Source organism: Elgaria multicarinata, chromosome 3 (assembly GCF_023053635.1).
Source record: "Elgaria multicarinata webbii isolate HBS135686 ecotype San Diego chromosome 3, rElgMul1.1.pri, whole genome shotgun sequence".
NCBI classification, from domain to species: Eukaryota; Metazoa; Chordata; class Lepidosauria; order Squamata; family Anguidae; genus Elgaria; species Elgaria multicarinata.
The window spans coordinates 126,151,017-126,164,714 of NC_086173.1; positions in this window are offsets into that span (position 1 = coordinate 126,151,017).

A 13,698-nucleotide genomic window follows, 5' to 3' on the forward strand; every position below is an offset into this window, starting at 1 on the left:
ATGGATCCTAAACCTAGGTATGGATTCATTCTTTTCTGAAGCTGGGATCCAAGATGTTTCAAAAGCATTTTTGGGATGTGGCACGCAGGCCTGCTGCTGTTCAAAGAAAACAGTTAAAAAAACAGAAAACCCAGTGACATATGCAAGCCCTTGAGCTTGCTTAAAGGTCTTCTTTACTTCTTGGTCCTTACCTCTAGGTGCCCCTACTGATGGGCCTGCAAACAGGAATATCTTTTTCTGTGGCGTGAGCTCTGCTTGACATCCACACTTTCCTCCAATGATTGAATACTGATTGCTGAGCTAACTGTTTTTCCACCCCCTCACCCAAGAGCCTTGTGCCTTTATCACAGCAAATGTTTGTTTGGCACTTTAAAAAAAAATCTTTTAAAAATTCAAAAAATTGTTCTGAATAAGAGTGGAAGGTGACTTCCTGATTATTAGAAGACCCATCCAGGCAGCACTATGAACAAATCCTTTGGCTCCAAACAGGAACATCTTTTCCCCTGAGCTTAATCCATTTGTCCAAAATACAGGAGTATCCTCCCACAGGGCACTTCAAGACCTTGGGGCTGTCTTCGTAGGGCCGGGTTGGCATCGCCTCCCTCTGAACCCCCGCGGTTTCCCTCTCCCAAGGTGGTGCTGGGTAATCTCGATGCCAAGGAGGGAGTGTGGGGTTTCCTGCAGCCATCTCAGTACCGGAGCCGCTCCTGCCCTCTTCCAGGTAGAAGGTGACCAATCACCAGTCGCCTTCCTCTAGGGACTGCCCCCAGATTGCCTCCGGATTGGCCCGGAGTGATGTCAGACAGCGGAAGAGCTGTACTGACGTTGCTGCGATTAAAAAAGAAAAGCCCCGCGGTGGCTGCAAAGCTGCACCTGCATCATGTAACTGACACAGCGCAGATCTGCAGCCACCACGGGGCTTTCCCTGTGTATAGACAGCCCCTTAGGGGCCCTAGTGCTAACAAATAAGAGGCATTTTCAGTGCTTTTGAATACGCAAGGCTACTTCTCCTTATGACCACTAGATGGCATCTCTATTCCAGATTTGATCAAAAGTTCACCTTTCTCTTAATGAAATCATACAGCACATGGATACTTAAGATTTACTTTTCTCTTCCTGTATCTTAAAATTATTATATTTGTAATTTCTAAATGGTTAGACACTCCTGAAAGGAGTTCTACAAGTTTAGGTATTCAGAAATTAAATTAATCTGTCAGTCTTTAAAGGTGGTAAAAGATTCAGTTTTGTTATTAGTGAAAGACTAAGGTCCTCTTCACACAAGGCTTTTATCATGCAGTCACGGTTGGGCATCTGCAGGTCCTTTTCACAATGTCTTCAACCTCTGGTGCCTCTCCCATCGGTTTGAAGCCTTATTCGGTCACTTTTTAACTCACCAAAAAGGCAGTAATATCTCTGGAATCTCACAATATTGCAGCGCCATTTACTGGCTGTGTAAACGGAACTTACCCTTCAAGCAAACAGCCTAAAAACCCAGGGGAGAAGCATGTGTATTGTGCCAATCGTAATCCTGGAAGGACTCCAGAAGAAAAAGCTGCGGTGCGGGATTTTTGCCTCAGTGTAGAAAAGCCCTAACCACGGATGCTGGAAAATGTGAGACTGACTAAAATGAGTTCAGAATCTGACCTGCGGAATCCACTGCGGATCGTCCTCCCCAGGCCGTGCGGAGTCTGCAGACTTCCGGATTTATTTAATTTTACTTTCCCGAAATTTATGCAAATTCATTTGCAGGAAAATAAGCAAGTTTCTGCTGGGACATATGCCATGCCATGCTGGAAAATATATGGGGGGGGGGAGTTGAATGGAGTGGGGGACGATAAGATTTTGTTACGTACTAACAAAATTATGTAAATTGTTGTGAACGTTTTTACAGGATTATTTGCGGTTTTTTCAGCATAACAGGAAAGGAATAGAATCCATCTGTGAACGGATGCTGGATCGAACGACACTGCACAATCCACAAAACACACAAGGACGGGTTTCACTAAATCTGGGCATATCTAGCACTAACACGGTTCCCTCTTTATTGATGACTGACATTTATATCTCCCTATTCCACAGGGTTCTTGCATTGTAATACCTTGCAGTGATATTAAGCTTGATAAAACTACTTCATATAGCCATATATTCCTTATGTCAACCTTGTGGTCTACAGCTTAGACCAGCCTTCCCCAACCTGGAGCCCTCAACATCTGTTGGTCTACAATTCCCAGCATGCACCAGCCGGCCATGGGGCATGCTGTGAATTGTAGTCCAACACATCTGGAAGTCACCAGGTTGGGGAAGACTGGCTGAGATGCTTTAGAGATGAGTGTATGGCATATTGCTGCCTTCAATACTAACGTTGAGGAGGAAATAACGTATTTATTTTATATATTGGAAAATTCTTTTTTAGTCTGCCTTTCGCCCATATCATGGAATTCAAGGCTGTGTATATGACATTACCAGGCAATCTCCTGTTTCTGGCACTGACGAGACCCAGACCTGCTTAGCTACAGAAGGTGACTGCTTATGTATCCTGGCATCTATAATAACAGCATTTCTCTGCTAAGTTTTATTCTAGTCCAGTGCTATTTCAAGGCCTATAAGATAAATACTGAACAGCTGACAAAAACTAGGCAGTATCATTAAACTCAGTGGAGGCTGACGGCTCCAATGCCTGTGGGGTGGTGAATTCACTCTGGGTTTCAATCAGAACTTTAAAGAAGCTATCTAAGGTGCGACTGGTTTTGACTGAAACCCGGAGTGGATTTACCACCCCACTGACAATGGTGCCACCAGCCTCCACTAATTAAACTAGATGCAGTGCAAGTCTCAAATTTACGCAGTTTGCAAAAACCAGGAGATTTGAAGAACCTAGATATCTTCGTATGTATACAAGGCAACCATTTGACCAGAATTTACTAAAATGAGATTCTTATACTATGTACAAGGACACACTACTGCACAAAGTACATACTGTATTTTTTCGATTGTAAGATGCCATCGATTCTAAGACGCACACTAATTTCAGTACCACCAACAGAAAAAAAGCTTTGATTCTAAGAATAATAATCGCACCCGCGATTCTAAGATGCACCTCGTTTTAGAGATGTTTATATGGGGGGGGGGAGTGCATCTTAGAATCGAAGAAATACAGTACTTATACTGATGGCTTCTCTAAATGAGTGATTTATAGTACTTGTGACTAGCCACTCACAGACGTTTTTCTGGTCGATTACATGACGTCATCAACATCCAGGGTGTCTCCCACAATTTCCCCGGGGAATCCCAGGTTTAAAAAAACACAGAGATAATTCAGTATCTAATTTGGGATGGGATTTATTTCACCGCTAGACGGCGTTGTTTCATTTAAAAATATAGGATGCAATAGCAATTCCTTTTCTATTTAAAATCATATCGTTGCCATTGGTCACTGTCTGAACACGAAAAGATCTGAGACCTGGTAAGGGTGTGGGTTTTCTTTTCTTAATGTAGAGATGCTCTAAATCTTTTCTTCCATTCAGTTGCCCAGCCACTGTATTTACACAGTTTACACAGTCTGTTTGGGATTTCATCACTGTCATCTGCAAACTCAGCTACCTTTCACCATAGATTCCAAATGGTTTATGAAAAAATAAAATACCATTAAATCCCCCCACCTCCACTAGTGGAAAGTCTAAAGGCATGTCCCCGCCCATTGCAAAAACTGTTGTTTAGTACAGCCCTCTGTTTTATGGGTTTTTTTTTAACAACTGGCCAGTACAAAAGATGACATGTTCTCTTATCCCATAGTTCCTACGTTTCTTTAAGAGGCTTTAGTGAAGGACAGTCAAAAGTTTCTTTTAAAAAAATTAATAGATATGCAATGGCCTGGATCCAGAGCTCCCCTTCTGTGAACAGACGTGGCTTTGATCCAACAGAGGCTCCTGTTAGCAGATGGGAGCTCATTTTTACTGATCCCTCCTGCAGTTCCAAGGCCCACCACACATGCTGTTCTGGAGCACATTTTGGGAGGACACAGGGGGGGCAGCGGGGGGGGGGGAGCTGCAAAAATAACCTTGCACATGTTCTGCCAATGAGAGTATTGTGTGAGCGGAGTTTTGCTCATTAGAGTTAGGATGCAAGATAATGTCTCTGGGATCAACCCCTCTTTACCTTATTTATTTAGTATATTTTTGCATCTTTTTATGTTATTGTATTTCTAACATATATATTTGTAAGCCAGTCTGAGAATTTTTTGAAGCTGCATTATTATTATTGTTATTATTATTATTTACTTAGTTGTTCTATTTACATCTTGCTTTTCTATATTTACATCTTGCTTTCCTGTAAATCGTAAAATAAAAAATTACAGCATTATTGCTTCTTGACATCCTTAACTGTTTTTTAAAAGCTGCTAAGGCCATATTTCTCTCTTAGCTTTCCTTGACAAAGTCTGTTCTTCACAATTTTGCTCTTAATAACAATTCCAGCAGCTTGCCTAGGAGAGATGTTGGGCTTACAGTTTTGCAATTTGCTAGATTGCACCAAGAACATCCTACAGAATCATCCTATAGAACTTATAGTCATCCTATAGAACTTATCATCATCCTATAGAACTTATTCCCTGAGTGTGGAATGTTATGAAGAGGTTCTGTAAATGAGTGATTTATTGCACACTCATGATTGGTGACTCACAGAAGTTTGCGGATCCATTACACAACATTTTCAACATCCATGGTGTCTCTCTTGCTAACCTGGGGAAATCTTGCTTTTTATAAAAATTGAGATAATATATTATCTGACATGTGATGGGATCTCTCCACCACTAGATGGCATTGTCATATTAAACAAAATAGAGCATTTCTGAGAAGGTAAGTTTTCAATTCTAAATCACTTGGCCACATTTTAAAGAAGCACATTATGATAGTGGGAAGACTGCAAGGACAAAAGCCCCAGTAAGGCAGTGGGATTTTTCTTGTGTATAGAGAAGCTCATAGCCAAAATGGCACCTCTACACACAAGAGGTGTCAATATATTTGTGGGACCGCAAGGATTGCACAAGTACAACAATCACCCAGAGAGCTTTGTGAACCACACAGAGATTTTCAGCTATTGGGCACTATAGAAATGTAGTAAATAAATTAAATAAATTAATTTATTAATAAATGAAATAATTTATTAATAAATGAAATAAATAAATAAATAAAATCTTTAAGAAAGCAACTTGAAGAGGGACCCCAAAACAACGTAATGAAAACTGAGCATACTCGTTAATGGTTGGAGGTACAAAAGCAAATCCATGGGGCAGGGGGAATTGAATGTAAAAGGGCGTAGCTAGCTGGCTGAAAACCTGAATTCGAGCCCTTCACACTGCAACATTTTATTGCAAGTCCTACTCATTTGTTTGTTTTTTGTATATTGAGCAGACATGTATAGGATTGTGCTATTAGCAGTTCCCACGGCTGGTGTCAAGGTAGGCATGGTTGGGGACCTGCCGAGGGCCTACAATCCAGCAGGGTCCAATAACAGGAGTCCCCTGGACTTGCTCCTCCACTTCACCATGGCAACCCACTTGTTCATCTGTCTCTCACTCTGGCCCAGACATCAGTGGTGGTGGGAAAGAGGAGCATTAGGGGGACTCTTCAAAAACTTGGAGCTGATACTGGCAGCTGCATACAACTTACAGCGAGAGGCAGATGAAACACGATTAACATCAAATTTAAATCTTTGAATGCCTATTTCAGTTCTATTCAGTATTAAAGAAAGTTTATATTTATTGGATGGGGAATAGTTTGTGGCCTTGCTGGCCATTCCGAAACGAATGGAAGATCTCTATGAAGGACATCGACGGCGGGTCTTTTCTGTAGTGGCACCCACCCTCTGGAATAGTTTCATCACACCAGCGTTATACTGTGCAATCACTGCGAATTGCGTGCAAAGGACTCCAAAGTTTTCCAGCTTATAATCTGCTTTTATCGTGAAGTACTCCCATGCATCCTGCTTTAATTGTGCTTCAAAGGCAAAAGCCTCGCTGTATTTTGCTACTAGTTTTCGAGCGTATCATTTGTTGTTTTCCGAGTGGCCACTGGGAGTTGAAGAAAAATTAAACAAATGCTTACATCTGCGTAAGCTTTAAAGATAATGACATCAAAATTGGCACAGTAATAGATATGAAGGAGAGCTTTAAGCATACCAAATTTGAATCGGATTGGGTCATCCGTTGATTTTTTATGTGTGTTTTTTTACATTTCCCCCCTTATACCCATTTCCTGGTATGCAAAGGATCTAGTCGGCGACAGCTTAGTGCTGTAGGGGATAATTCGAGGGAAACAGGTATGTGGGATGAAGCTCGAAAACTCTCCATTGTGCGTTTTCGGAGGCGGAAAATGTAACACCCTTTAAACACCTCCTGAAAGCACATCTTTTCACACAGCTTTCCTTGGGCTGCAACTGCTTCTGGATTTATTTTTGGTTTTACACGGCATTTTTAAACTTTTAAAGCTTTATACTATGTTTTGATTTGCTGTATTTTATTATTTTAATTGTGAACTGTCCAGAGAGCCTCAGCTACTGGGCAGTATAAAAAATATAATAAAGAAATAAAGTTATATACTTATTCATTTATAAGTATAAATTTTAATCATACCTAAAAGTTATGTTTCTTACATAAAACTTATGATTCTGATATAAATTTTTAACTTTCCTGCTCCCACCCATCCCACCCCCGCCCCTACATTTAATTTCCGGCGGCTCCATTATGGTTCTGCTGCTTCGTCTCTCATGCACTCACACACAGAGAGCGAAAGAGAGGGAGAAATCCAGCAGAGGGAGCAGTGATCCCATGAAACCACCCACCAGTCTCAGCAGTGCTTTAGAAGCAAATCCGGCCACCTCCAGCAGGAAACGTGGTTTCCTCGTGATCTGGGGCCTCCTGGGTTGCTGTCTCAGTGTGCTGCCTTTGCCTTGACACGCAGCCAGCATGTGCTTGAGCGAATCTTATCTCTCAGCTCACATCATAAATCCAAAGCCAGCGACTCTGTAGTCAATAAGACGGTAACAAACAATGAATGGATATAACACGGACAGTTTGTTGACGTCCGAGTTCCAGCTTCTTCAAGCTGGATGTTATTTTAGAAGCCGATTCCTATGCAAGAGCACTGGTGGTGACTCCGGACAAAAAAGAAAGGGAGAAGACGCACACACGTACTGCCAGGAATTATTTCTCTTCAAAGGGTTTTTTTTTCCCCACATGTGATGATAAAACACCTTTTAGCTTTTCTCATACAATATTTGCACATGCATAAGATTTAAGGCACAATCCTATGCAAGTTTAGACAGAAAAGGGCCTACACCTCCCAGCATGGCTGGCTGGGGACTGTGGGTGTTGTAGGATTCTTACATTCATATGGGTGCTATATTTTAGAGTAAGCAGGTTTCCCGTTATTTATTAAATAAAACTTGCTATAAACAGTAACAAAGGGTGGTCAACCTTTTTCCTGTTAAGGGCAACATACCATAGGGATGATCTATTAGGGTGCACGTGTGGGCAATAGGTAGAGCTGAAGCCAGTGGAGAAGAAGGCCAAACCCCAAAGGATTGGGCTACCTCCTTTCTGTCACTATCCTCTCTCTCTCTCTCTCTCTCTCTCTTTCTTTCTCTGCTGCGCACAAAGCAAGGCTTGGCACATCTTTCCCTTGACCAGGCCCACACAGAGAGTGAATGTATTCTACCTGGCCTGCCTTTCTCCACCATTTCAGATTGCCAATTACAATGTTTAAAGCCTTAGTTACCCAACAGAGATGCAGTTACCCAGCCTGAGTGCATGATGTCATTAATGCTTCACCTGGCTGGCTTTAATTGGCTCAGGGCACAAAGTCCTGGAAATATGTTCCCTTTATAAAGGTGGGAAGCTTTCATTTTTAAATAAGGCAGGACTGGTTGTGAAAAGATCTCTGCCTTTTGTATAGATTTTATCTCATGCTTACACAAGAGATAGATGTGCGGTCCAGGCCGTATTGGAACCTTTGAAATGTCTCTGTAAGATTTCTAGTCTTGCTTAGTAATTCCATCAAAGCAAGTAAAGAAAAATATACCAAGTTGAGTTATCCTCCTTTTTTTCTAATTTATACTTGTACTGCTTTCCCTATATATTAAAATGTTTCTTGAATTTTATCCTCTGGTACCAAGTACATGCTCACACTTTAAAGGCCTTCCCTAGATTGCTGCATTGCTCACTTTTTTTTAACAGGCCCCATCGTAAAGGGGAAATGAGATCTCACTTATCTTCCCACAGCTCATGCTTGTTTTCAGGTAGCCAGACACCTATCAGAGTGTCTCTACGTTAAAAAATTATTTTTAAAAAAACACCTGCATTCTTACTGGGCTTTCTTCTTCTGGAGTTTTTCTGGGTTTACAACAGGCTCCTTTAGATAGGGTGACCATATTTTGGAAACCAAAAAGGAGGACAAAATGGCCGCCCTCAGGAGGCGTGGCCACCCCAACATGCCCACCCCCAAGGCGGTGCCAACTCAACATGTCCGGTGTGGCCTCGGTCACATTTATTTATTTATTACATTTTTATACTGCCCAACAGCCGAAGCTCTCTGGGCAGTTCACAGAAAGTAAATGATAGCAACCAATGAGTAGCAAAGGCACACAACTACTATAATAATATACTAAATACTAAAAAAGGAACTTACACTTATATAAAACCATTTCTTTATTTTTTATAACATAATAAACAACCACAACAGTCATAGTACTAGGGTGACCATATTTGGGAAACCAAAAAAGAGGACACCTAGTGTGTGTGTGTGGAAGCAGCTTTCTGAGTCCTGCAGAAAGTACGTTATTCCCCCGCCACCTTAAAGAACCCGATTGGAGTGGAGGAGGGGAAAGGATTTCATTCTGCACCACCACCATCCACTCCAATTGGGGCCTTTTCTATAATGTCCACGAATGACCCACTTTCCCCTTTAAGACCTCAATTGGAGCTCGGGGTGGGGGAATGATGTGCCTCAAGAAAGCATGTCATTCCCTCCTGCCATGCTAATGGCAGCCTTAAAGGGGAAGGTGTGTCATTCCAGGACATTATTGAAAATTATAGAAAATCCCCCCTGACACCATGGAAAGAACAAAAACCAGGACAAATCCGGGGAAATCCTGACAGTTGGTCACCCTACTTTAGATGGCAACGACATGATTAAATTGATGTGTTAAGTTGACGAATCTGTCCCAGCAGACTGTGGAATGGCCTGCTGGGAGAGATTCATCAACTTAACACACTCTTCGAGTTTAAGACAGCCATAAAGACTAATCTCTTCCAGCAGGCCTACCCAGATGAATTTAAACCTAAGAATTTTAAGATGTTCTGGTTGTTATTTCAATATTGTATTTGTTTTATATGCTCTTTTAATCAGTTTTATGCATTTGATTTATATTGTATTTTTGTATTTAATGTTTTTCCCTGCCTCGATCCAGAGAGAGAGGCAGGTAAGAAATAAATAAATAGATGATGATGATGATGATCATCATCATCATCATCATCATGAAAACCTTTTTATTCTCCCAGTATTTTAACAGTCTATAAATTAATTTTAAGTTTGCTGTTTTAAATCTGTATTTAAAATTTGTATTTTTGCATTGCTGCTGTTTTTATCTTGGTTGTGCTTTTATACTGTATTTTATATTATGGTTTTATACTGTTGTTTTACACTTTGAATTGTTTTAATTTTGTAAATCGCCCGGAGAGCTTCGGCTATTGGGCCGTATAGAAATGCAATAAATAAATAAATAAATAAGTGATGATGATGATTTGGAATTGAAAACCTCCCCCCTTGGCAATGCTCTATTATGTTCAATAAAGCAACACCATCTAGAGGCTGTATTATAGTGCAGCACCAGCCTATAGTGCAACACCTGGGTATCCTATGATAATTTTAATTAATGCATTATCTCTGATTTTTTAAAAAAAGTGAAATTATGGGGTGGGAAGCACAGGAGACATCCTGGAGGCTGACACCGTCATGTAAAGGATCCGCAAACCTCTGTGAGTTGTCAATCACAAGAGTGCAATAAATACTCATGTAGAGAAGCTCTAAGTCTTGGTGACAACGATCTGGTAATAATCCATGTGAACAGATTCAATTACCAAACAGGGTTGAACTGAGCTTTTCCTCCTGTGAAAGCATATCTTTGGAGTGTAGACGCGGCAGAGAAAAGCCATTGCAAGCGGTATCTACACTGGTTGACAATCACCTTCCAGGTTTTTGAGCAGAGGTCTTTGCCAGCTCAACTGGAGATGTGAAGTGCTGGAACAGTGCTTTGCCATTGATGTGAACTTTTCCTATAAGGTCTCCCATTCACAAATTTCCCCACCGTGTGGTTCAAGAAAAGCAAGGGTGTAGGGGGAAAGGATTTTACAATCCCATTTATGCTGGTGGTTACTTTACCACACACCGCTCTGTTCAGCAGATTCATGCCTCTTATGAAACCCATTTCCTCTGTGGCTCAAGGTCAAGCAAAAGGTTTTGAGTAACTACATTCTGGTTCTTATTTTGCAGAATGCTGCTCAGGTTTCTCTGGAAGAACGTTTTTTGAAGCATCTCACACATTTATTGAACTGAACGTCTTCTGAGGAACCATAAATATTTCCTCCTTGACTATGCTGCCCAGGCACTGAACTCTACATTCACACCAACCTTGAGTGACACTGGGGGATCTGTGAGGAGATCTTCTGTGTATGTGTATTTAGGCCAAGGCACCCTGTATCAAATAAGAGGAATGGCACAAGGGGAAGGGGGTTAACCATTTTGCCTGTGCCATTTTCCTGATCTAAAGCATCCCCATCCCAAAGCTGCTATTTGCCTCTTCATGTGGCAAAAAAAATAACTGCCTGTTTTCCCTCAGGGACTGAATACTCGGTTGAAGAATGGGCAATTTAAACCCCAAGAAAGGTTGAAAGGATATTTAAAAAGAAAAATCCGCAGAGCTACATCTCTGGTCCAATTCGAGGGGTCTACATTTGAAGTGGGGGGCGGGGAGAAAAGAAATCTTCCAATGTCATTTGTTAAAATACCTTAATATTTGGGGTGAGCGCAACATAAATCCACTCCCAGGCAGCTCAACCAAGGAGAAAATGATCCGAACCCTATCAGTGTGTAAAGGCATTTCAGTTCAACGAATGCAGAAATTGCACACACACACAAAAGTTAGTATGTGATTCATTCTAATAGAGAAAGCCCACGGCTGCTTTGAATAAAAACAACAAGTACCCCATGGGTGAGCCAAACACAGATCCCCCATCATCTTATCTAGTTTTGACCCAATAGAGCCAAAGCCAATGTTATGTGGCTAAATCTGTAGGACAGATTGTGCCAATTTCTCTATGCAGCAGAAGCAAGTGAAGGTAGCTTGCAGAAGGAGTGGAGAAAAGAGGGTGGTGCTTCTCCCCAACCATTTTTTACCCAGTAAGGATTAGAGTCTCAGGACCTCTGCAGAAGAAAAATGGTTGTGAGGAAGACATTTTGTGAATGATGCCAGTCGTCCTCCAGCTTCACTGGCTGCCAGTCCAGGTCCAGGCCCAATTCAAAGTGCTGGTATTAACATTTAAAGCCCTAAATGGCTTGGGGCCAGGCTATCTGAAGGAACACCTCCTCCCATATGTACCTGCCTGGGCCCTAAGGTCATCCTCAGGGGTCCTTCTCTGTGAGCCCCTGCCAAAGGAAATGAGGCAGATGGCTACCAGGAGGAGGGCCTTCTCTGCTGTGGCACCCCAGCTGTGGAATGAGCTCCCTAAGGAGGTTCACCTGGCACCTATACTATATTCTTTTAGATGCCAGGTGAAGACATTTTTATTCTCTCAGTATTTTAACAGTCTATAAATTAAATTTAACTTTGCTGTTTTAAATTTGTATTTCTGCACTGCTGCTGGTTTTATCCTGGTTGTGCTTTTATATTGTATTTTATATCATGGTTTTATACTGTTGTTTTATACCTTGAATGGTTTAATTTTTGTGAACCGCCCAGACAGTTTCAGCTATTGGGCGGTACAGAAATGCAATAAATAAAAATAAATAAATGAATCCAGGGGCTCATGCGGAAGTACCCCCAGTGAGTTAAGAGTGGATTGAGCATCAGATTAGTGTCAAACAAACTGTGAACCATAACTAGAGTGGCATGCAATACTGAAAAAAGGGATAAAAGAGGACCCATATGTGCATAAAACTTGCATATGCTAATTTAGCTGCATTGGTGCACTTTTAGAAATAATTATTGTAATTTAGGCAGGAAAACTGTACACCATGTGAAACATGGTGGCCTTGTGACCTGTGTGCTTTGCTCAGTCTGCTGTCCAGGTGCTGTGGAAGGATCACTTCAAGGCCCGGTTTTTCCTTCTGTTGGTTCTTTATCCTTAACTCAGACTTGGACTGGGCAGCCATTCATACAGAGAACTGTCCTCTGTAAAAGAAGACATGTGGCCACCCTTGTCCAGTTACTATTTCTCAGCCTAACTTCCCCCACAGAGAACTATGGGCACCCAACCCTGAGCTTCCCGAAGGAGGAAGGTTGGGGGTGGGAATGAATACAATATAGGAATACTTGGGTAGATCTGCTGAAGCAGAAGATGGGCTACCTAACCTATTAAACCCACAGAAAGCAATAATGTGGATTCAACAAATGTGTTACGAGCAACATGAATTTTCAGGGGTTTGATTGCTATTCATACATATTTCATTTCTCCCAATAAAGTCCAGTTCATTAGTAGGTTTGTCCCAGAGTCAAAATGCTTCCAGAATCCTGTTCAGATCTCTTGTCTATCGAAGGCCATGGCTAGATGGGGCGAAATCCCGGGGCGATCCCCGGGATCGTCCCTGTGCATTTACATGACGCACAGGGGATCCCAGGATCAGGGAGGGATGATCCCTCCCTTGCCCCAGGATCTCGCCCTACCCTTTAGGCCTGGTTTTTCTGTGGTCTTGGGCTGAGCCGAAGACCGCAGAACGTGTGGCCGGGCTCCACAGTTTGTCCCAGTTCCTCGCGGTTCCTCGCAAGGAGCCGGGACCTGCACACGGGGCACAGAGCTCAGGAGCACTGCGCCCATCGGGGTGGGGTGGGAGAGGGGAAAGTAATTATTTTTATAAAAAAAAACACTTATCTTTTGCGCATGAGCGCTCGTGCGCATCTTCCCCTTTAAGAAAACATTTAAATGGGGGACGCGATGCCTCTCCCTCTGAGGTCATTGTGCGCCATGTGTAAATAGAGGGGGGATCTCGCGATAAAACTATTGCGAGATCTTCACTCCTCTGTCGCGGACTAACAGGTAGGTCTAGCTAAGGCCTAAGCCTCTTCAGGGTGCCAAGGCCTGCTTACCTTCTTCCTAATATCATAGCTTCTTTGTTACAGTTCTGTTGTCTTGGGGCAGCTCCTTATCTTGCAGAGATCAGAAATTCCCCTCCATCGCCTCCTTTTACATTCCTCTGATACAAATCTTGTCTCTCTTGTGACTCACACAGAGAAGAATGCCCACACCTCAGTGGGATGACTGTGTTGCTTGCTGCACGCTACACCAGCCAGTGTACACTTTCAGGTGTCAAGAGAATTTTGTTGCTTCTTTAGAACTCACATGCCCAGTAATGAGATCATACCCTTATATACTCCGTATTAATTTTGAATAGCTCCCCTCTCCTTTCATTAATCACTCAGACTAGAATTCCC